The sequence below is a fragment of the Choloepus didactylus genome, chromosome 18 (assembly GCF_015220235.1).
Source record: "Choloepus didactylus isolate mChoDid1 chromosome 18, mChoDid1.pri, whole genome shotgun sequence".
Classification (NCBI taxonomy): Eukaryota; Metazoa; Chordata; class Mammalia; order Pilosa; family Megalonychidae; genus Choloepus; species Choloepus didactylus.
Genome location: NC_051324.1, coordinates 30,482,145 through 30,504,135, shown reverse-complemented (window position 1 = coordinate 30,504,135; position 21,991 = coordinate 30,482,145).

Sequence of the window (21,991 nt, the reverse complement as noted above, 5' to 3'; positions counted from 1 at the left end):
TGGTGCAGAGGCTGGGGTGCCCTGTGCCTCCTGACAGGGAGAGCTGGGGTGGGGGATTGGGGACAGTGGGTGGGCAGGGGTGCCCTGTGCCTCCTGACAGGGAGAGCTGGGGTGGGGGATTGGGGACTGTGGGTGGGCAGGGGAGCAAGCTTGGGGAGGGCCTGCAGTAGATGCAGCAGCTAAGAACATGGGCTTTGGTGCTGGGCTGCTTGGGCTCCAATCCCAGCTTTGCCGCCAGCCAGGTAGGCTTGGGCAGTTTCTGAGCTTCAGTATCATCATCTGTAAAGTAGTGGTGGCAACAGTACCTGCCTCTTAGGGTTGTTGTGGGGATGAAATAAGTTCATGCACACAAGGGCTCTAGGACAGTGCCTGGTATAAAGCAGGTACTCTGATGTTAGTGATTATTTCTGCCTTGGACTGGGGTCCTTAGCGTCCCATTCCACCAATTATCTAGAGCTCCTGGTATGTGCAGTTTACTCTGGCTGGAAGTACGGAGGGTACAGAAATCAGTCAGAGGTGGTCCCTGACATTGCCTTCCTTGATGTCATAGCAAATATAGACAAAGGGCAGTGGGGCTGGAGTGAGTCAAATGTTCCAATCGTTGGAAGCGAGTTTAATGGAGAGAAGATGTGGCCTTTGGCAAGTCATGGGGGCATGAGTAGAGTGATTCAGGTCAATCCTGGCCTGGGAGGAGGGGCAGCAGGGGCTCAGGTATGGAGGTGGGAAAGCTCTGGGTCTGGAGAATAGAGGAGGAGAAAGGGAGCAGAACTAGGAAAGGGAAGTTGGTGCCATATTATGGAGGATCTGGAATGTTAGGGTGAGAGGCTCTGCCTAATCCTGTAGGCAATGGGGAGCCATCGAAGAATCTGCAAGAGAGGTAGCAAAATCAAAGCTGAGCTTTAATGTGATCTCTCTGGCAGTGGTGTCAACAAGGGTGAGGCAGGCAGAGAAAGCCTGGAACGAACCTGGGATCTGAGCAAAGCCATGCAGAATGGAAAATGACCCCAGGTGAGCCAAAGGAAACAGGTCCACCACGAGGAAAAAGGGGGAGGGCTGGCCCCTGGGTTTAAGTGATGGACCTCAGTTTCCCTCTAGCTAAGGGGGGAGAGCTGCTTTCATTCAGGAGGCAGCTCATGGAATTTGGAATAAAAACCTCCTAAACCTACAGACTGTGAGAGCTGGAGTCACTCTGAGAGATCAACTAGTGCACACCTCTATTTCATGTGTGCTAAAAATGAGGTCTAAAGAGGGTAAGGAGTGTTTCTGTCACCGTCTTGCCAGGTGTGCCAGTTTGAATGTATTATGTCCCACAAATGCCATTATCTTTGATGTAATCTTGTGTGGACAGACCTATCAGTGTTAATTAGATTGTAATTCTTTGAATGTTTCCATGGAGATGTGCCCCACCCAACTGTGGGTGATAACTCTGATTGGATAATTTCCATGGAGGTGTTAGCCTGCCCATTTACAGTGGGTCTGAATGAAATTACTAGAGCACGATATAAGATCAGACAGAAGGAGCAAGCTTGCTACAGCCAAGTGGGACACTCTGAAGAAAGCACAGGAGCTGCAGATGAGAGATAGTTGGAAGATGGCTGTTGAAAGCAGACTCTTGCTCCGGAGAAGCTAAGAGAGGACAAATAGCCCAAGTGCAACTAAGAGTGACATTTTTGAGGAACTGCAGCCTAGAGAGGAACGTCCCGGGAGAAAGCGATTTTGAAACCAGAACTTTTGGAGCAGATGCCAGCCATGTGCCTTCCCAGCTAACAGGTTTTCCGGACACCATTGGCCATCTTCCAGTGAAGTGACTCGATTGCTGATGTGTTACCTTGGACACTTTATGACCTTAAGACTGTAACTGTGTAACCAAATAAACCCCTTTTATAAAAGCCAATCCATCTCTGGTGTTTTGCATTCCAGCAGCATTAGCAAACTAGAAAACCTGGTAAGGGACAGAGCTAAGACAAACCCACCCTCAGTCCCTGGGAGAGCTCCCAAACACATCCTGCCCCAGCCCAGCCAATTAAATTCAGTTAAAGTCTCGTCAATGTATCAAAGATGTCCTGAGAACCTACTGTGTGCCAGGCACCGAGTTGGGCTCAGGAGTCCAAAGTGAGTGCAAAATCGTCCCTGTCCTCAAAGAGCCCACACTGCATCAGGAAAGAGAGAAAGAGGGAGAGAGACAGAAATCCACCCATAACTACACATTGTGAAAAGTGAAACAAGAACCCCAACAGCACAAGCTGCCAAGTTCAAGCAACTCTGCGAGATTTCCCAGGAGACTCCAGCTCTCTTTCTCCCCTCCCTCTCATTTTCTGTCTGTCTCTGGCTGCCTCTTGGCCCTGAATACCTTTTTCTAAATCTCTTTCTGTCATCACACACACACACACACACACACACACACACACACACACACACACAGGTGTGTGCACACTCCCACCCCACCTCGGTGCTAGCCGAGACTCTCCTGATTGAATAGAAGCATATGCTGCAATGGGGAGAAGTGTGGCTGTAATTGCCATGATAATTGGGGTTACCTGGTGGAAATTCCCTCCCTGGCCTGGCCTGCCGTTCTGGCTCCCCCTGCCCTCCCTCAACGCTCACTCACAGTTGGGCAGTTTTACAGGTGCCTGCAGGTAACACTTTGTTGCTTCCAAACACCTGCCCAGGTGTGACCCAGGTGGTGCTGACTCTTGCGGCCTTCAGAAAGCTAAAGGCCTCATTCAATGATGATTCGTTTATGCGCTCGGCTCCGATAGAAGCTTCGGGTATAGAGCAGAGAACAAAAGGGACAAAATCCTTGTCCTGGCAGACCTCACATTCCAGTGGGAGAGACAGGCAAATATATGATTTAGGACAAAATATATTATTGTTAGATGGCCAGAGGTACGAAGAAGAAAACTAAAGCAAGCAAGGAGGGGTTAGGCAATGGGGAGGATGATCTGCAATTTCAGATCGCGTTGCCAGGGACGGCCTCACCGAAAAGGCGGCATTTGAGTAGAGAGCTAAAGAAAGCGAGAAAACGGCACACTGTTGGGGAGCACGTTCCAGGCCATAGGAGCAACCGTGGCAAGGCCTGAGGGCTGGAGGACTAGCGAGGCCACGGGGCTGCAGCAGCGTGGGGGATGAAATCAGAAAGGTCACAGGGGCCAGGCCGCCCAGGACCCCGAAGGTCATCACGAGAACAGAGGCTTTTACTCAGGGCGGACACTGAGCCCACAGGGAAGCCTCTTGTCACACTTTGTTGCAAGGTCTTACTTCCACCCGGGCGGCGAAAAACAACAGCAGCTTATCTTCCCACATTCTGGAAGCTGGAGCTGGCATCAGGTAGCAGTGGGGCCGAGCTTCCTCTGAAGCCCCCAGGAAGAATCCGGCCTGGCGTCTTCCTCACTTCCGGTGGCTCCTGCATCCTGGGTGCTCCTCGGCTTGTAGCTGCGTCATCCCATGCTCTGCCTCCCCAGTTATGTGGGCTTCTCCCGCTGGCTGTGTCCGTGTGTCCTCTCCTCTTCCTAAGGGCACCAGTCATTGGGGTGAGGCCCACCCCCACCCACTGCGAACTCATTTCAACCTCATTCCACAGCCCCCAGCATGGACCCCTTCTACCAAGTTCTGTTTGATGTGGTGTAAGTGTCTGTGTGTGTGTGTGTGTGTGTGTCTCTGTGTGTGGTTCCTTCATGCCATCCCCCTCCAGGTACCAGGGCTGCACCCTCCCCTCTGAGGGCTCACAGGTGTCTTGGACTTGGAATGTCTGGGTCATCTACACAGGGAGGGTCTGGGTTGTCTACACGGGGTCTGCCCTGGCTGGCAGGGAGCTCAGCTGTCTGCTGACCTGCTGGCCCCTGGCACTCACAGCAGACCACCTCGTTTTCAGTGACTGCACGGATCCCTCAGTCCTACTCCAGCCCCCTCCACCTGGCCCCGCTTTCCGGCCTGCGGAAGTATAAGCCATCCAGTCTGAGGATGGTATGAGTAAGAGCTTGGGCTCTGCAGCCAGACGGCCTCCAGCCCCAGACCTACCACACACGCCTGCCGCGTGAAACGGAATGAGCCACTGAGTTCCTCTGAGCCCTGGGGCCCTCATCTGTAGAGCAGACCTCATGCTGACAGTGCCCACCTTGTGGGGTGCTGGGAAGGCTGCCGTGCTGATGCCCGCCTGGCACGAAGCAGCCCTCATGGGCCTGTGCTTCTGTTACGGTGGCAGCAGGAACCGCGGGTAGATCCTGGGATCCTGCAGAGTCACTGGAGCCACTGCTGCCCATAACCCAGGGCCCTGCTTGCTGCCGGGGGGCTCTGGAGGTGCCTGTGGTTCTAGCACTGCTCCCCGGCCCGGCCCCCGGCTCTGCAGGCCGCACAGGGACCGTCCCTGTTGGAGTGGGTTTGACTTCGGCCTTCTCTAAGGTGATGGGCTTGGTCCCCTTGCCTCCTGCTTTCTTCTTTAAATGCATATTTCCTGAAAGTTGTCAAAAATGGCCACCTGCAGCAGCGTGAAGAGAGAAACCTAGGTTCTGGCCTTGCCTGGCTGTGGGGCCTTGGACAGGTGGCCTGTCCTCGCTCGGTCTGGGCCCTTATTTCCGGCAAAGCTAGAGCTGGGACCAGAGGACCAGGGTTCCCTCTGGCTCTGAAAAATCTATTCTGATGATCAAAAAAAATAAATCAAACTCAAGTTCTGGTGCCAAAGTTGAAAGCTTCTCATCTGTGTAAAGAGGGTTTAAATTACCCTGTGTTTAAAAAAGAAGAAAGAGGGAAAAAAATTAATGGGACCCGGAATGGAAAGTCCAAGGGAGCTCTGCCCAGCTGGAGAAGGGGGTGAGGCAGGAGGGATTGTTATCTCTGGCATCTCTGCATTTTGACTTTGTAATCTCGGATTTAAAAGGTTTTGCGGGTGTGGGGAGGGGCTGGAGGAGGGCCCCCCAGAGAGGTTCAGAGTGGGAGTTAAGAAGGGAGGAGGGGGCTCCAGAGTGGGAATCTGGGGAAGGGGTGGGGGGGGGCCGCTGGGGGAATCTGATCAACCGGGTCTGGTCTGAGGATGGGGGTGGCTTGGAGTCTGGGCTGGCGGGAGTCCGGACGGGGAGGAGAAATTGTCCAAATGTGGAGAGGGAGTCAGCTTTGCCATGGAAACCCCTGGGAAATGGTTTCCTCTATGGGCTAGCACCACCGGCAGACTGGAACTCCAGAATTTGCATTTGCTTTTCCCCTGTTCAATTCGTCGAAGCACTGGGGCTGGGCACTGGGGGAAGGTGACAGGCTGGGGTGAACAGTGCCATGACCGGGCAAACTGGGGCTGGGCAGGACCACATCCAGGGTGTGTGTTGGGTGGGCCTGGCTGGGCCAGGAGTGAGCTACTATGAGGCCATGATGCCAGAGGCGGGAAGAAGGCCATCTGAAGGGGGTTGGGAGGTGGTACCCAACTAGAGGATTGGAGGTCAAATAACTGGGTCTGGACCATGAAGGACGGAGATCTATGGGCAGGAAGTTCCAGGTGGAAGGGACAGCATAAGTCAGGGCTCAGAAGCTGCAAGCATAGTCTGTCCGAGGAACTGGAAGTGGCCCAATGCCAACCATTGCTTCCCTGCCCACTGCCCACCCTTAGAGACCCAGGCCTTTAGCGAGGCTGGTCTGATGACCGTGAACTGCATCCCTCATAGCCACAGCTGGTGGACCCGGGGTAGACACATGACCTAGGCTGGACCAATCAGGGCCCTGCTCCTGGGAATTTGGAATTTGAACTTGAGAATTAGTCAGATGGGTGGTGGCGAGCAGGTGAGCTGACAGGAAGCAGAGCGTGGGACTTGGACTTGGCAACCTGGACTAAAGCCAAAGCTATCCGCCGGCCTGGGTTACAGGGCTGTGAGTAACCAGAGCAAGCTGGGGTGCAGTAAGGAGCAGGAGAAGGAAGTAGGGAGCAGAGAGGACCCTGGGGATCCCAAAGGGTGTCTTTATCCTATCGCGTTGTTCTTACATTACTTTCTCCCCTTGAGTTAGTCTGAGAGGGATTCTATTCCTGACCTCCGGAGACCCCTCAGCTAAGACCCCTGCCTTGCAACCAGATGGGGCATGTGTGCTGGGAGGTGTCAGGTAGCTACGAAAGAGCCTGGGGAGTTTGGGGCCAGGTTGGGCAGAGCTTTGAATGCCAGGCTACAGGATCATATGCAACTTTGTAGGTTGTAATGTATAATGTGTGTGTGTGGGGGGGGATTGCGGGGAGCAGGGATGGTAGGAATCACTGAAGTTTCTTGAGCAGCCTTAGGACACAAATATAGTGAAAGGGAAGGGGACTAACCTGGAAGGTCAGGTGCCAAGTGTCCTCAGTGAGAGAGCCCCAAGATGGGGGGCACCTCAGAGAGTCCTGTTGAGGGTGTCAGGCAAGGTGTGGGCCTAGACCCCCAAGGATGAAGGAAGAACTTGGCTTCCTACTGCCCCTCACCCTGGTATTATCAGCCCCGGGTAACCTCCTCACCCCTATAATGGTCACCAGCCACCCATTGGTTCATCCCTGTCCAGTCCATGAAAACAAGACTCCTCTTCCAGCTCCCAGGATGGTAGCATTAAAGAAGCCCAGGACTTAGTTTCTGACAGGTCTGGGTTCAAATTCTGGCTCCCTGTGAACAGAATCCTTAACCTCTGTGAGCCCCAGTGTCCTCATCCATAAATTGTGGATAATAATACTTCCTCCTAGAGTTGCTGTGAGGATACGAAGACTGCAAAAAAAAAAAAAACCCAAAAAAACAAAAACAGCCTAGCTCATGCCTGACTCATTGTATGTGCACGTAGTTAGTTCTCTCCTTCCCTTTTCCTTCCCAAGAGGGTAAGGCTGGGTAGGTCTAAGCTGCTCTAACTGCTGTCAGGGAAGCTCCAAGAGGGCCGGAGCCAAGGAGATCATGACTGCATCTATCATGTGATGCAGGCATGCCTGCACCTTGTGGGTGTTTAAGACATGCTCACTGGATGAATGAATGAATGAATGAATGGTGGTTCCTAGTGACCCTGTTCCTAGAATCTGGAGGCTGCAGCCTCTTCACCTGACTCTTCCCTCACCCCACCACGAACGTCCAGTCTGCAGAGCTGACCCTTCCCTCCAGTTCCTTGTCAAGGGCAAGGCCCAGCCCTAACCTGACCCAGGCTTCTCAGATTTTCTGGGGCTAGATATAGCTTCCAGATTCTCCTCATCTCCCTTACCCAGTGGCCTCTTCCACTGGTGTCTGGATATCCCTCCTCCCACCCCCCCATTCCCATCCCAGACCCCTCCCCTCCATCCACCCCCCCAATCTCCTGCCTCCTGGATGGCTGGATCCCTCCAAGCCTGTGAGTGGCCCCAAGATTGCCTCCTACCCCCATGACTTGACATTAGTCTTGCTGTCTCTGCTACCCATATCCTTTCCTCTTTCACCCCCAGTGACAACCACTGTTTAGAGTATAATAGGTGTCTGTTCCAGTTTGCTAATGCTGCCATTGTGCAAAATACCAGAAATGGATGGGCTTTTATAAAGGGGATTTATTAAGTTACAAATTTACAGTTCTACAGCCATGAAGGTGTCCAAACCAAGGCTTAAACATGAGTATACCTTCACTGGAGAAAGGCCATTGGTGACTGGAAAACCTCTGTTAGCTGGGAAGGGACGTGGCTGGTGTCTGCTTGCTCCCAGGCTGCATTTCAAAATGGCGTTCTCCAAAATGTCTAAGCGTCAGCCAGTATCAGGGGTCCACAAATGCAACCATCTCTGAGCTAAGCCAGCATTTTTAAAGGACTCCAGTAAACTGATCAAGACCCAAGCTGAATGGGCAGAGCCACACCTCCATGGGAATAATCTAATCAATGGTCACACCCTAATCAAAGGTGTCAATCACATTTGGGTGAGTCACATCTCCATGGAAACACTCAGTCAAAAGGTTTCAACCTAATAAGCACTAATACAGCTGCCCCCACAACATTGCATTAAAGAACATGGCATTTTGGGGGACAAAATATTTCCAAACCAGCACTGTGTCCTTCCAGACCTTTCTCTACACATAGCTTAAAATCCTTCTGTAGCATCCCGTTATACTTAACATAAAATCCAAATCCCATATCACGGCAGACAGAGCCTTTTCCAGTCTGGTCCCTCCTCCCTCTCTGACCACATCCTACCTCAAATCCCCTTCCCCCAACACACACACACACACACACACACACACACACACACACACACACACACACCACATACACCAGCAAGCTTCTCTTGGTCTTCAAACACACCAAGCTCATTCCCACCTCAGGGCCTTTGCACAGTCTGTTCTCTCTGCCTGGAACATTCTCGCCCTGATTTTCACATGAGTGGCTCCCTGTCATCACTTAGCTTTTAACAAAATGACACCTTCTTGGAAAGGCCTTCCCTGACCACACCATTTAGTATTGCCCCCTATTTTTTTACAGCATGTATTATTATTGGAAATTATCAGTTGCTCATTCACTCATCTATGATCCGTCTCATGTATGTTCCATGAGGGCAGGGGCCTTATCTTTTTCACCACTGTGTACCCACTAGTAACTAGATGAGAAACAGGCCCACACAGCTCTCAGTAAATATTTGTTGAAGGGATGAATCTTTCCATATATGTGTATATATAGTGTTCATTTTGCCAAAATAGGATCATAAGGTATGTTTTCCAACTTGCTTTTTTCACTCAGCAAAGAGGCAGGGCCATTTCTACCTCCACGTTCACTGTTGACTTACTTCTCCCCACTGCCCTATTCTGAGAGTTCCTAGAGGGTGGGTCTCACACATGGTGGAGGGGACAGCCGTGGCTTCCTGTCCTGCTACAAGTTGGCTCTGTGACCCCAGGCAGTTTCCCTGGGAGCTTCCATTGCCTCGGAGGGGTAGTAATGTGCCCACTTGTGGGATGCTGCCAGTGAGAGACCATGTGAGTTCAAGCCCCACCCCCGCCTTCGGCTCAGGCTGTGCCCCCCCAGGCGAGGGATTTGACATGGCTGTAAACACTCCGGGTGCTGCAGACCCTCTGCCCCCAAGGCCCTGCCTGGGCCTCACAACTGTGGCAGCCTCTGGGCTCTCATCTCCAATCCCCATAGGGTGACAGGTGGGAGGCAGACCTGGGGGCCCAGGTAGAGAGGAAGGGCTGCCCCAGGGGAGGCCAGACAGCCCTCAGCAGCTAGCAGGGCCCTCTCCAGACCCTGCCCCTTTTATGGAAAAGCAAAGAACAAAAATAAACCTCACTGTCATCAAGCAATTAACTGGAAATCAAATAATCCCAAGGACAGAAAAGCCAATTAATAAAGGAGCAACAAAAACTAACAGAGCTGCAGGGGCTGTGAGGAAATGCTAAGCAAACACAAATGGGGGCTGCGATGGTGGAGGCTGTCGGGAGAGGGTGGGCTCTGGGCAGCAGCCTCCTAGCTCTGAGGGTGCCCCTGCAGACCTGGGAGCCCCCAGTCTGAAGGGGGAGAGGCCCTGCCCGAGAGATCCCCTAGTCTGATGGGGAAGACAAAGCCCAGACCAAGGGAGCTCCCAGAACAACCAAGGAGACAGGGTCTCTGCCCTGAAGTATTAGGGCTTTACGTGTACTAAGCCCCTGTTAAATGTCACTAGGTGTTTTTACCAACATAAATTCCCAGAAAGTTGTCACTCTTAATTGACATCTTGTTAGGCATGAACCCCAAGTCCTATTCACAGCTCAAAGGCCTCACCTATAACCTCCCCTTCACTTGCTTCTCTCCACCTCCCTGGTCTCCCTGCTGCTCCTCAGATGCTCCTGTCTCGGGGCCTTTGCACATACTATTCCCTCCTGCTTGGAACATCCTTTCCCCAGATACCCATGAGCCTCGATCCACTCCCTTTATTTGCTCACATCCCTCTTCACAGCAGCCTTTCCTGATCACTCTTTCTAACCCCATTCCAGTCCTCATCCTCTTCCCTTGCTGATTTTTATCCATAACAGTTATCCCTGCACCTGCCATTCAGTGTGTGGATTTGGTTCCTCTCTGTCTCCCTCCCGCTGGAATGCAACGCCCTTGACGGAGGTCCTCTGCTTCATCCTCAGGGCTTAGGCCAGGTATATAGGAGCTACTCTGTGCACATTTGCAGAATGGCTGGGACAACTGACGCACAGAGAGGTTTAGTCTCCTGCCTGCTTCACCCCAGCATTAAAGGCAGAGTAAGAATAGAAATGAAACAAAATAAAAGTTTCAGTAGCTGAGAGACTTCAAATGGAGTCGAGGGGTCATTCTGGAGGTAACTCTTATGTGTTATATAGATATCCCTTTTTAGTTTTTAGTTTATTAGAATAGTTAGAAGGAACTATCTGAAACCATTGAACCAGTATCGATTCTTGAAGGCAAGTGTATAACTATATAGCTTATGTGGTGTGACTGTGTGATTGTGAAAACCTTGTGGCTCACAATCCCTTTACCCAGTGTATGGACAGATGAGTAGAAAAATGGAGACAAAAAGTAAATGAATAATAAGGGGGAGGAGGGGTGTGGGATGTTTTGAGTGTTCTTTTTACTTTTATTTTTATTCTTATTTTTATTTTTTGGAGTAATGAAAATGTTCAAAAATTGATTGTGGTGATGAATGCACAACTATATGATGATACTGTGAACAACTGTTTTACACTCTGCATGACTGTATGGTATGCGAACATATTTCAATAAAAAAAAAAATCTGTAATTGATGAGCCAGGAGCCCCAAGCCTAAACACGATGGCTCCCACAGCTCCCACACAAACACACACCAAAGAGGTCCCGCAAAAGATCCCCTAACAAAGCATTACCATAGCCAGCGCCTTCACCTACGATAAACACCATCAGCTCACATCCACTGTAAAGGGCAGCAAAATAAACTATCTGAAAAAAAAAGGCAGAGTAAGATCTGAGCTCAGGCCTCCCTTCTCCTTTCCCCCTCCTTCCGCTGCTTCCCAGGCCTCCGCAGGACTCGGCGTAACGCTGGAAGCTGTCTCAGGGCCTCTCCGGAACAGAGGGGTGGGTGGAGCTGCGGACAGCACAGGGCCACAGTGCGCAGGCCCTTCGGAGCAGGGTGGAGACCCTCCGCATTTAGAGGAGGAGGCTGGGGGAAGGGTGTAGCCTGCGGACTGGGGACGGCAGGGGAGGGACAGACCCCGAGGACACAGGCAGGAGGAGGTCTCGAGCCCACACCCTCCGCGATGCTTCCCCCGCCCAGGCTGAGGGCGGGGAGGGGTGGGGTGCCGAGGGATTTCTGCAGAACGCCAGAAGACCATTCCTCTGACCCCATAGACCCTCTGTCGTTGCAGGTCACTCTGCCTTACTCTGCGCTCCCTGTGCCTGCATTTGGCTCACACTCAAGCACACTCATATCCCCATGGGCACTGGGCATCGAGGTTCAGCCTCTCAGGACCCAGGTCTGGGTGTATGTGGGTGGGGGGAGGCAAGCCAGGGAGGGTGGTGGGGAGCAGCAAGGACAAAGCCCTGTGACCCCGAGAAAGTCACTTCCCAGTCTGGGACTTAGCTCCTCATTCATAGAAAGAGCACCCTCCCAGTTTGCCCCTCAGGGGTTGCAAGGTCAAAGAGGAGACTGGACATGGAAGAGAGGCGAAACCATATTCCTATGCCTAGGAAGGGGAGGTGGCCAGGTCAGGGCTCAGGCCTGGGTGGTGCAGGTGGACAGACCTCAGCCCCAACCCTGGCCCTGCTCACACTCACCACGGGCATCAGGGCAAGTTGCCCAACCCCTCTGGGGCTCCAGGGCCTCATCCATAAAATGGGGACAATAACTCAGGCCCACAGTCCCTTTCCTGAAACCCAGAAAGTCAACAATCCCCAGGTTTTAAAACTTGTTGGGGGGCAAAGCTTGACTTGAACTAACTTGAGGCTATGAACATACCTAGTTTAGTTATTTTGCTTTGTGGGAATAGTCATGTTTCAATGCAGTCCTATTAACGCCTTTGATTAGGGGATGCACTCCTGTTAGGAAATAAGCAGAAGGTGTACTAAATTACCTTTTAAAAATCTGGTTCCAAGGGTTTCTGAATATGGCCTGTGGATCTGTAGCATCTACTCTCTGGGGTGGCTCTGGGGCCGAAATGAAGCACTCCTCCTGCGGCTCCTAGGAGATTGTGGGCACTCGACAAATGCTCAGACTTCACCTGTAATGAAGCAGCAGTATTCCCATTTTACACATTAGGAAACAGAGGTTCAGAGAGGTTAAGTAATTCTCCCAGGATCACCCAGCAGCTAAGAAGCTGACTGCATTCAAACAAAATTCACAATCTTAGTTGCCACACAGGCCCCTAAATTAGAACATCCATTGTCAGGTTGACTTTTTTCCTTCCCAAAGTCAATCCAGAATGGATCCTCTCCTGTGTCTTGTGACGTCCCCTCCTTCCTGCCTGGTCCTGGGTCTTGCTGGACAGAGGACGCAGGAAAAGTCTGGCCGGGGTCCTGGGCCACTTCTCTCTTGTGTCTGAAGCAGGTGGAGTTGAGAAGACATGACTGCCACGTCCCTGGGCAACCTGCGCCTGGTGCAGAGAGCTGTTAAATACCAGCTCTGGGAAACCCATCTGTCATTCATTGCCCTTCCCTCCCAGGCAATTACCCGCGGCCATTCTTACCGTGGCTGCAGTGGCACTGGGTAGACAGGCTTTTGCTTAATCACTGCTGGGGCTGGGATGGGGGCTGCAGTTCCCCCCACTTTACTCTCTGGAGCCTGGGTTGGGGTGGTTGGTCCAAGTTCATAGAATCAGGGAAATGTGGGGCTCAGGGGTCAGGGAGGGCTGGCTGAGGGTGCCTGGTACCACTGAAGCACCCTGGTCCATGTGGAGGGTGTGGCCCTGGGGGCCAAGGCCCCCACGGGGGCTCTCTAGCATGGCGGGAGCCAGAGCAGCCCTCAAAGGAACCACGCTGCAGAGGAGAGGGAGGCCTGAGTCCCCTGCCCCAGCACCGTGCAGTGTGTCCCCAACGCTACCCAGCATGCCCTGGAGCACCTCCCCCAGAAGGTGAGTAGAGGCCGGAAGCCACCGTGAATAAGCTGGACCCCAGAGTCAGGATCCAAGAGGATCTTGGCTGATCGATACAAAGAGCAGAATTTGACAAGATGAAGCTTAACAGATACAAAGGTGAAATCCTGTTTTGGGGGTCCCAAGAGTCCAAGGCTGGGGCTAGCAGGAGTGACAAAAGCCTGGGGCTTTAGCAAACAGTTAGACAGCAAGCACCAGGCAGCAGTTTAATTTGCTGGGAGGAGTGTGGATACGCAAACAGCTAACGCTCTCTTGGGCTCTGCTAATAGGAGAACAGGAGCCAAAAAAAAGGAGCCAGGTTGTTTTTCTCTGGGAAGGTCCAGCGCTGAGAGTAAGATTTTAGGAGGGATTTTGACAAAGTGGAGGGCCCAGGAAGGGCCTTGAATCCCCCTATCAAATTTGGAAGAAGGGCCTGGGGCCAACACTAAACATTGGGGTTGAGAGGCAGGTGATGAGTCTAAGGGCTGGAGGGCAAGGAAAAGCATGAGGGACTCAGGCTAGAGACAAAGAAGGACTTTCCAAACCCTTAGGAATACCAATGCCAAGGTTTCACCCTCTCCCAGAATCCTGATAAGAACAAGATGCCCCCACTATGTGGGGATGGGCTGACTCAGGATGCCCTCAGGGTGTCCCTTGCAGCCTGAGAACTCAGCGGTGGGCCCACACTGAGCCCTGAAGAGAGGAATTCTGTGGGCAGTAGGGAGAAACCTGGGGTCACACTCCACCCAAGGCTGGACCCCAGCAGCCTGCCCTGGCTCTGTTGTCCTGGGAGGGAAAGAGGCAGGCAGGGGACTAACCAGTGCACCGACTTCCTTTTAATTACCGCCTCAGCCTAATTGCTCCGCCAGCCTCCTCTCCCGCTGGTAGGAAGAGGCCTTTGTTTGCTGCCTGCATGTTTACCCAGCAAATGTTTTTTAAAAGCTTTCATAGACACAGAGAACCCATTTAGGAGGCTCGGTGGATAAAATTATTTATAGAGATTAATGGTTATGGTTCTCGGCCTTTAGGAAATCAGGAACCACATGGTGCAGAGCGCTGGTGGGGGCGGGGTGGGGCGGGGTCCTGCGCTCCCCCCGCGCCTGCACCTTCCTCCTGGCCTCGCCCCCTCCCTCCTGGCCTCCCTTCCCGGCTTCCCCTCAGGCCCCTGACCTCCCTCCTTCTCCGCTCTGCTGCATCTTGTTTCTGTTTTCCTTTTGGAATTTCCCTTTAGCTTTCTTTCTGGGTCTCTTCTCTCCCTTTCTTTGCAGCTCAGCCTCTCTCTCTCTCTCTCTCTCTCTCTCTCTCTCTCTCTCTCTCTCTCTCTCTCTGCCCCCCCCCTTCTTCCTCCCTCTTTCTAAATCTGTCATTTCTGTTACCTTCCTTCTGCTTGTCTTTCTCTGGGTCTATATTAGGATTTGTAGGTGTGTCTCTCTCCTCGCACTGTCTTTGTGAATCTCTCGCTCTCTCTTTGTATCTTTTCCTTTTTGTGAGTCTCCGTCTGTGTCCCTTTCTCTCCCTGCCCCTCTCTTTCTCTCTCCTGCATCTCTCGGTCTCTTTCTCTCTCTCTGTTTTCTCCCTCTCCCTTCCTCTCTCACTGCATCTTCTGCACTTTGTGCAGACAAACACACCTGGCTAAAAGCAACTGTGTGCTGGTGGTGGTGGGCAGTCCCTCTCAGGGGGCAGATCCTGGCTGCCACCGCTGGTGAAGTTATTCTGGGGGCCTGGGGGTGCGGCCCTCGGCTCCCACCTGCAGAAACAAGGCCCAGAGGGGAAGAGCCTGGAGACCAAGGTCACTGAGTGGTGGGGAAGGGGAGCAGAGGGAGGTGAGTCTAGGGGCCAGGGCACCCCTCAGGCTCACATGTCCCCCTCAGGCTCTGAGACCACCCAATCTATTTTTAGACAACTGTGACCAAGGAAGTGTGTGTAAGTTCTGGGAGCAGAGAGGTGTCAGCCCCTAATTCTGGGAGTGCCTAGTCTGATGGGAAGACCCAGACCCTGCTTTAGGAGTTGGCGTGGGGTGACCCTCTGCCTGATGGGGCGATGGGCCTCTACGTGTGCAGTGGAGCCTGCAGTGTCCTCTGGTCCTGATAAAGTAAGACCAACTCTGTGCCTTGGGCTGGTCTCTTCTTTCCCACCTCCCGCTCTGGGTTAATGGCCATATGATATGGTGATTAGGAGCCAATCATGGGAGTTAGTGGCTAAAAAACTGCATTCTAATCCATACTCTCTCACTTCCTAGCGGTGCCCCCTTGTGCAAGTTACTTAACCTCTCTGAGCTACAGTTTCTCTATAAAATGGTGATTAAAAAACGCTCCCTTATACCGTAGAGCTGTTGTTAGAATAATTAAATGAGACCTTATTTATGCATGGTACTTACCCTCTCTGTGCCCCATTTTCCTCATCTGTGAAGTGGTGATAATAACAGCACTCACCTCCAGTGGTGCTGTGAGGATTAAAAGAAACAACCCATGTAAAGCATTTGAACTAGTGCCTGGTACACAGTAAGCACCAGGTGAGGGTCATCGATTACTATCAGCACAATGCCTGGCCCATTACAGGGACTCAAATAAATGGGATCCCATATAAAGCCCCCTCCTCCCCCTGACCCATGGACTCTGACCCCCTTCCCCTCCTCTGGGGGTCCTTCAATTTGATCCCTCCTGCACCCACTATGCCTGAAAGGAGAGGATGTCTTGGTTATAATAAGTGAGTCCTTCTTGCTCCTCCTCTTTCCAGAACTATCTGGGGGAAGGTGAGGGTGGCCCCTCGTCCACGGCAGGATGAGGTGGGGCAGTGGTCTCCTGGGAAGGTCTCGCTCCACTCTCCTGTTCATCTGTCTGTCCGTCTTTCCGTCCATCCATCCATCCATCCACCCACCCACCCACCTGCAGGGCTGCAGTGGAAGCCTCCAATAGTTCTTTAATAAGCGTCCACAGGGGCTTTCATTTCCCTGCTCCCCAGGAGCCCTGTCTGATGCTTCCTGCTGGCTGGCCCAGCCCCGAAGGAGTGGGGGTAGGAAAGGGGAGAGCATCCTGTGCAGGGGGCCCCAGGAGGAGGGTCCTCTTGCTGCCATGGTCCCCTGGAGAGAAGGGGAACCTGGAGCTCAAGCTGTGGTCCCAGGCAAAACATTCTGTCCAGGTAGCCCCTTTAGCTCCTCCGAGGAGGACACAGCACACTGGGCTCAGCGCTCATGGGTTCTTAGGGTGCCAGGCCTTAGCGGCCAGCCTCATCCTCCTGTCCTATCTGCCTATCAAATGGCCCTTTTCTGTTCCCTTTCCTGGGAGTTGATTGGGAAATTCAAATCAGGGGGAGCACCCCAGGTTCTTGTTTTCCAGCTTTATCCTCGAACTTACTTTTAGGGATGTTTTGAATGCCCTTCATCTGGACCTTGATTTGCCAGTTTATAGGATGGAATTAACAGCCCTGACCCCACTTAGCTTCTTAAGGGGGAGATTAATAAATAATAATAGCAGCCGGTGTTCATCAGAGCCTGCTGTGCACTGCGCTGGCACTCAGACTCCTTAGTGGGGCCCCCTTTAAGGCTCACTGCCCCATGGGGTAGGGGCTGTTCTGGTCCTTCTGGTGAGGAAACCGAGAGGTGCAGCCCCTGGGACGAGGTCACGCAGTCAACCATTGGTGGGAAAGCCAGGGCTCTGACTTTGCTGTCTGACTCCCTGTTCAGTGCTCTTTCCACTGAACTTCAACTGGGGTCTCTTAAGACCAGAAGCTTTGGTGAGGGAAGGTGAGGGCTTCCCTCTGGGGAGGGAGGCCCCGCTAAAAAGGTAATCTTCCCCAAGGAGGGGAGGGTGCTGGGGGCAGGTCTGCCACCCTGGAGTTGGGAGAGCCCTGCCTCCCGTGGGAGGATTTGGGGCCAGGCCTGCTGGGGTGGGAGGGAGTGGGGTTGGAACACAGGCCCCCTTGGGTTCCTTGAGGCCCCACTGAAGCCAGAGCTGGTTGGTACCCGAGGGGCAGGAGAGCGAAAGCCAAGGGAAGGTGAGAGAGGCCAGAAGCGGGGAGCTCTCTTGGTGGAGCTCTATCCCAGGGTGCACGGCATGTGCACAGCTGATGTCACGTGAGTGACTGGCTGAGGAACCAGCGAGAAGCCCTGACTGCCCTGTCTTCCAGCCTTCACTGGGCGACCCGGGGACTGGGGCGTGATTGGGAAAAGGAAGGGGAAGGCCCCTCAGTGCTCAGAATGTGGGGCTGGGATGGCCCTTCAGAAGGGAATGCAAATCCTTCCAGGCTTCTGTTAACAAACAATAGCAGAGCAGCTGTTGGAAGGGACCTCTGGAAGCCCTCTATCCCCTGGCCTGCCCCAACCCTCACCGTTTTAGGTTCTAGATGAGAAGCTGGCCGCCATCTTGGGAGAGGAAAGGATAATTTCATTTTGAAACATCATGACTCTTGTACAGAAATCAAGTGATCATGCATCAAAGATTTTATTTAACTCATTAGTTAATGAGAGAACTGGCAAGATGTTACAACCTATTCAAAGGAGAAATCAAAGTACCTTACATATGTAGTCAAATAAGGTATGCTGAAGTGAATTTATGAACAGATGCACAAACTGGCTACATTAGTCAGTATCCACAGGACAATAGTCAGTTGCATTCCTCAGAAAGCATTTTGCATTTCTGGGATAAGAATTATTTGCATTGCTATCAGTTGGGAGAAAAAAGGTAGCCCAGTGAGGTAGGGAAAGAGGAGAGAGCCCAGAAGGGCCCACATTTTTATGTTGCCCTGGACCCTGCAAATTACGTAGCCGGCCCTGGACTGGCTCCCGATGCAGTTGAAGGAGGGCTCTGGCAGGGACCAGAACACAGACACGCTGGTTCTCCGGCAGAGCCTTGCCAGCCTTCTTGGCTCTTGGCTCCTGGGGCAGCACCCATCTGGCTTGCTCCCAGCCCCAGGGAGTGGCCTTCACGTGCTGTGTGCTGTGTCCCTGTGCACACTCTTGAAGCAAGATGAACTGAGCAGCCAAACTGAGACATGTATTTTGCCTGCTAGTGAGTAGTTTGTGACTTGAGCACTGCACACAGAAGAGTAAAACGCTTGCCCTGACCTCACCCTAGCTGAGGAAGGGGCCCTCTGCATTGTGGACAAAGCCACTAGAGATAGCTGGGGGTGTCAAATGCAGGCCAGGTCCACGGGGAGAAGATGGAGGACCCCGGGGGTGACAGAAGGTTGGGGTCTTCCTGGTGTGGTTCTACTGGCAGGTGGGGAAAGGGAAGGGAGGGTGGGTTTGCACAGGGTGAGGGAGAAGAGAAAAGGAGGAAAGATGAGAGAAACAGAATTTGATATGGGAGCTAAAGTTTCAGCCTAGGGGAAGTTGGGGCTGGGGTTCCAGACCCAGCTCTGGCTGCCTGGCCTTGGCGGGTTGAGCTTTCCTGAGCCTCAGCTTCTCACTTGTAAAGAGAGGGTGACATGAGAGAATCTGCATGAACCCTATATGTGAGAGCTTGGCGTTCCCCAAGCTCGCCGGGCACTTCCATGCCTCTGCGCCTTGCCCATGCTGTTCCCTTTGCTTGCGATGCCTTTCCTTCTCTGCCTGCCTGGTAAAGTGCTATTCATTACCAAGGCTATCCTTGTCCACAAGTCACCTGCCTTTTGCATACCCAGACCCTGCCAGGCTTGACAGATGGCCCTTCATCACTCCACTGTGCTGTGGTATGACGTAGGGGGTGAAGCGCAAGGGGCTTGAAGTCAGACCTGTCTAGACTTGGCTCTGCCACCCCTCAGACATGCTTCCTTAAGCAAGTAATGACCTCTGAGGGCCACAGTTTCCTCATCTATAAAATGGTAACAGGTCCATTTTATTCTAGTAATCATACAAACCTCATGGTGCTATGATGTTTCCCTGAGATGATGCTTGCACATCCCTCAGCCCTGTCCCTGTATCACTGCATAAATGTTAGCCACGATCACATCCTGTAAGAAAGCACAGCATCTGGGGATCCACGGGGGGCAGGCTGCATCTCATTTACTTTGTGTCTCTATGCCTAGTCCACTGCCTCGACCTTGGGAGGCTTTCAGTGAATCCCTGTTACACACAAGATTTTGGGCAAAAGATGACAGAGGTGGAGGGCAGGAAGGAGAGACCTGGCTGGGCAAGGTGTGGAGGTTTGAGCTGCCAAGAAGAGCTGCCGGAGACAGCGATAAATAGCTTGGGAGGTTGGGGAAGGGCGCAGCTAAGTCTGGCTCTTGGTAGGAGAGCTGGCATCTGCTTGGGGACCTAACTCTCAAGACTTCCTCCAAGATACAAGTAAATCCCCGCTGGATATCCCTAAAGATGGATAGAGATGGGGAATGGGAATCAAGCCTGTGCTTTCTCTTAGGAAAAGAAAATTGTTATCTGCCCCAGGTAGCTCCTGCAAAGAGACTGTCCCCCAGCCTGAAGTGGGAGTGCAGGGGACGTTACTAACTTCTGCCCCAGTGCTGCCTTTTAGGCACAGAGAGGGGCAGCAACTCAGTTAGTCACACAGCAAGTTGGCCCAAGTGTAAAATGCATCCCTTGCATGGTCTCATTTTAGAATCACAGCAATCTAGAGGTAGGGGGAATCATGCTTATTTTACACTGTATAGATGAGAAAATGGGCACTCAGAGAGAGAAGCAACTAGCCCAATTCATAGACTGGAGCAGTGTGTTCAAGATCAGGGCTCCAGTCCTGTCTTCTCTGTCTGGGATGGGGCTGAGGGGGGTTCCTTAGATCTGGGGTTGGGGGGCTTTGTTCCTGGACAGCTGGTCATCCAGTTCTGGAGTCCATGCCTTGGTGATTGGACAGATGGGGAACTCAGGCCAGGACACCTTGACTTGCCAGCCTGGCAAAGTCCCCGGCTCCCAGGCTGCTCTGGAAAATGAGGACCCCAGAGCTGCCAGGCTTGTTGGCAGTGGTGGTGGCCACATTCTAAGAATGGGGAGAAGAGGGGATTTGGGAAGCAGCATTGGGCAGGGGTCCAGCATCCTGGGCTTGATCCTGGCAGTGCCCACCTGGGTTCCAGCTGCTCTGGGCCTGTCCTGCCCACCACACAGAGTTCTCCCTGGCAGCTGATGTCGAGTCTGGAAGCCGCTTTAGAGAAGCCACCTCTTTCCTACCCCTAGCCACCTTACACATGAGGACCAATTCCCTCAGTTCCGCCACCCAGGGAACCCAGGAGCCCTGAGTCTCCAGACTGTCTCTGCCCCCTCTCATGCTCTGTTCCAGCTGCTGTTTGCTCTGAAGCACCCTGCCAGCCCTGGATGCAGAGGCGAGCAGGCCGGGTGAGATCGGTCAGCTCCCTTTCAAGGGGGTCCTGGGCCTTTCAAAAAAGGGTGGGTGGGGTGGAAGGGGATGACAACCAACATTTACTCAGTGTCTGCATGGGCCAGGAGACAGAGTCTTCACAAAAATCAAATGAAGTAAATGTTGCTGTTCTCCTTGCTCAGACCAGGAAACTGAGACTCTGAGAGGGTAATTCCCTGTGCAGTCTTGGAGCTCTCTAAATGGTGGAGCAGGACTCAAACCCAGGCCCTAAAGCACGTTGCCTCCTTCCTCCAGCCCCCACCCACACCAGACAACTCTCACTGGTGGGGGTACAGATGTGGAGACAGAGGACACCCACCCAGCACGAAGGGAGAAAAAGGTGCTGTGGGAACTCTGAGGAAGGGGCTGCAAATCTAGACAGGAGCCGCCAGGAAGACTTCCCAAAGGTGGGGCATTTGGAGCCAGGCCTCGCTGAATGAGCAGGGACTTCCATGGGTGGAAGACAGAGCAAGAGGGGTTCTCCAGCAGAAGAAATAGCAGGGATAAAGGCTCGAATGTTCCGCTAGAAAATTTGGGCTGGATCCTGTAGGTTCTATCCCTTGCATATGTGATGATCTGATTATTATCTCTCTTTCTACCAATTTGTAAGCTCGATGAGGGCAGAGCGGGGTGTCCTTTCGTGTGTTTTTCCTCATTGTAACCCTAAAACGGCACACTGTGGGCATATAATAGATGCTCAATAAATATTTGTCAGTGGAATAGGCACCTCAGGCCCCCTTCCTGCCCCCCTCACGGTTCTCCAGCCCACCCTGATCTTTCCACCCATGTGTCCTTGTATCCTCAGAGAGTCAGCCCGAGGAGACTCCACAAGGCGGCCCTGAGTCCCCTCCTCAGCCCTGACCACTCTCCCCTCTCCTTCCTGGCAGGCCCAGGGCAAGGGTGCAAAAGGGGACCCCCATACCACGTGTCTCAATCTCTAAAAGCCGTGATTCCAGCTTACAGACTGTTATATAAAAAAGGTCCCATCCTCCTCCCTTGGCAAATGTACCTTCATCATGGCCAAATTGAAAAATATGGGTAGTTACAGTGGCAAATATCAAAGACAACTGAGTTTACTTATTATTGTGCCACCTCAGTGGGCTGATGCTTAGATGAGTAATAAAATAAAGACATGCAAAGGAAGCCAGCGCAAAAGAGCACATGCTGCAAGGTTCTTTTTATATCAAGTTTAAGAATGGGGAAAATGAATCTATGGGGATAGAAATCAGAAAAGCAGTTCCCTCTGGGAGATGGGCTTAACTGGAGAGTTTGGGGGACCGTTCTGGAGAGACGGAGCTGTCATAGCTTGATTGGGGTGCTGGTAGCTCAGGTATCCAAATTCACCCAACTGGACGCTTAATATCAGGGCGTGTCACTGCATGTAGATTACATCTCAAAAAGAACAACAGAAAATAACATAAGAATAATGAGAAATTTCAAATAAGTCAGTGTTAAAATCACACAAGATTGATGTGCATAGTATCTAAATTATTAAACATTTATTCCATACAATTTATTTTTCTTGCCAATATCTCAGCAAAATCACCAATTTTGTTGTTGTAATCACAATTTTCACGTAATTTGAGTTCTATTGACAATAGTGATCTAAAGCAGTCCTGTCCAATAGAAATAAAATACAGCCACAAATGTGAGACACACATGTAATTTTCTAGTAGCCACATTAAAAAAGTAAAAAGAAACAGGTGAAATTAGATTTAATGATATATTTTATTTGATCCAAATGTCCA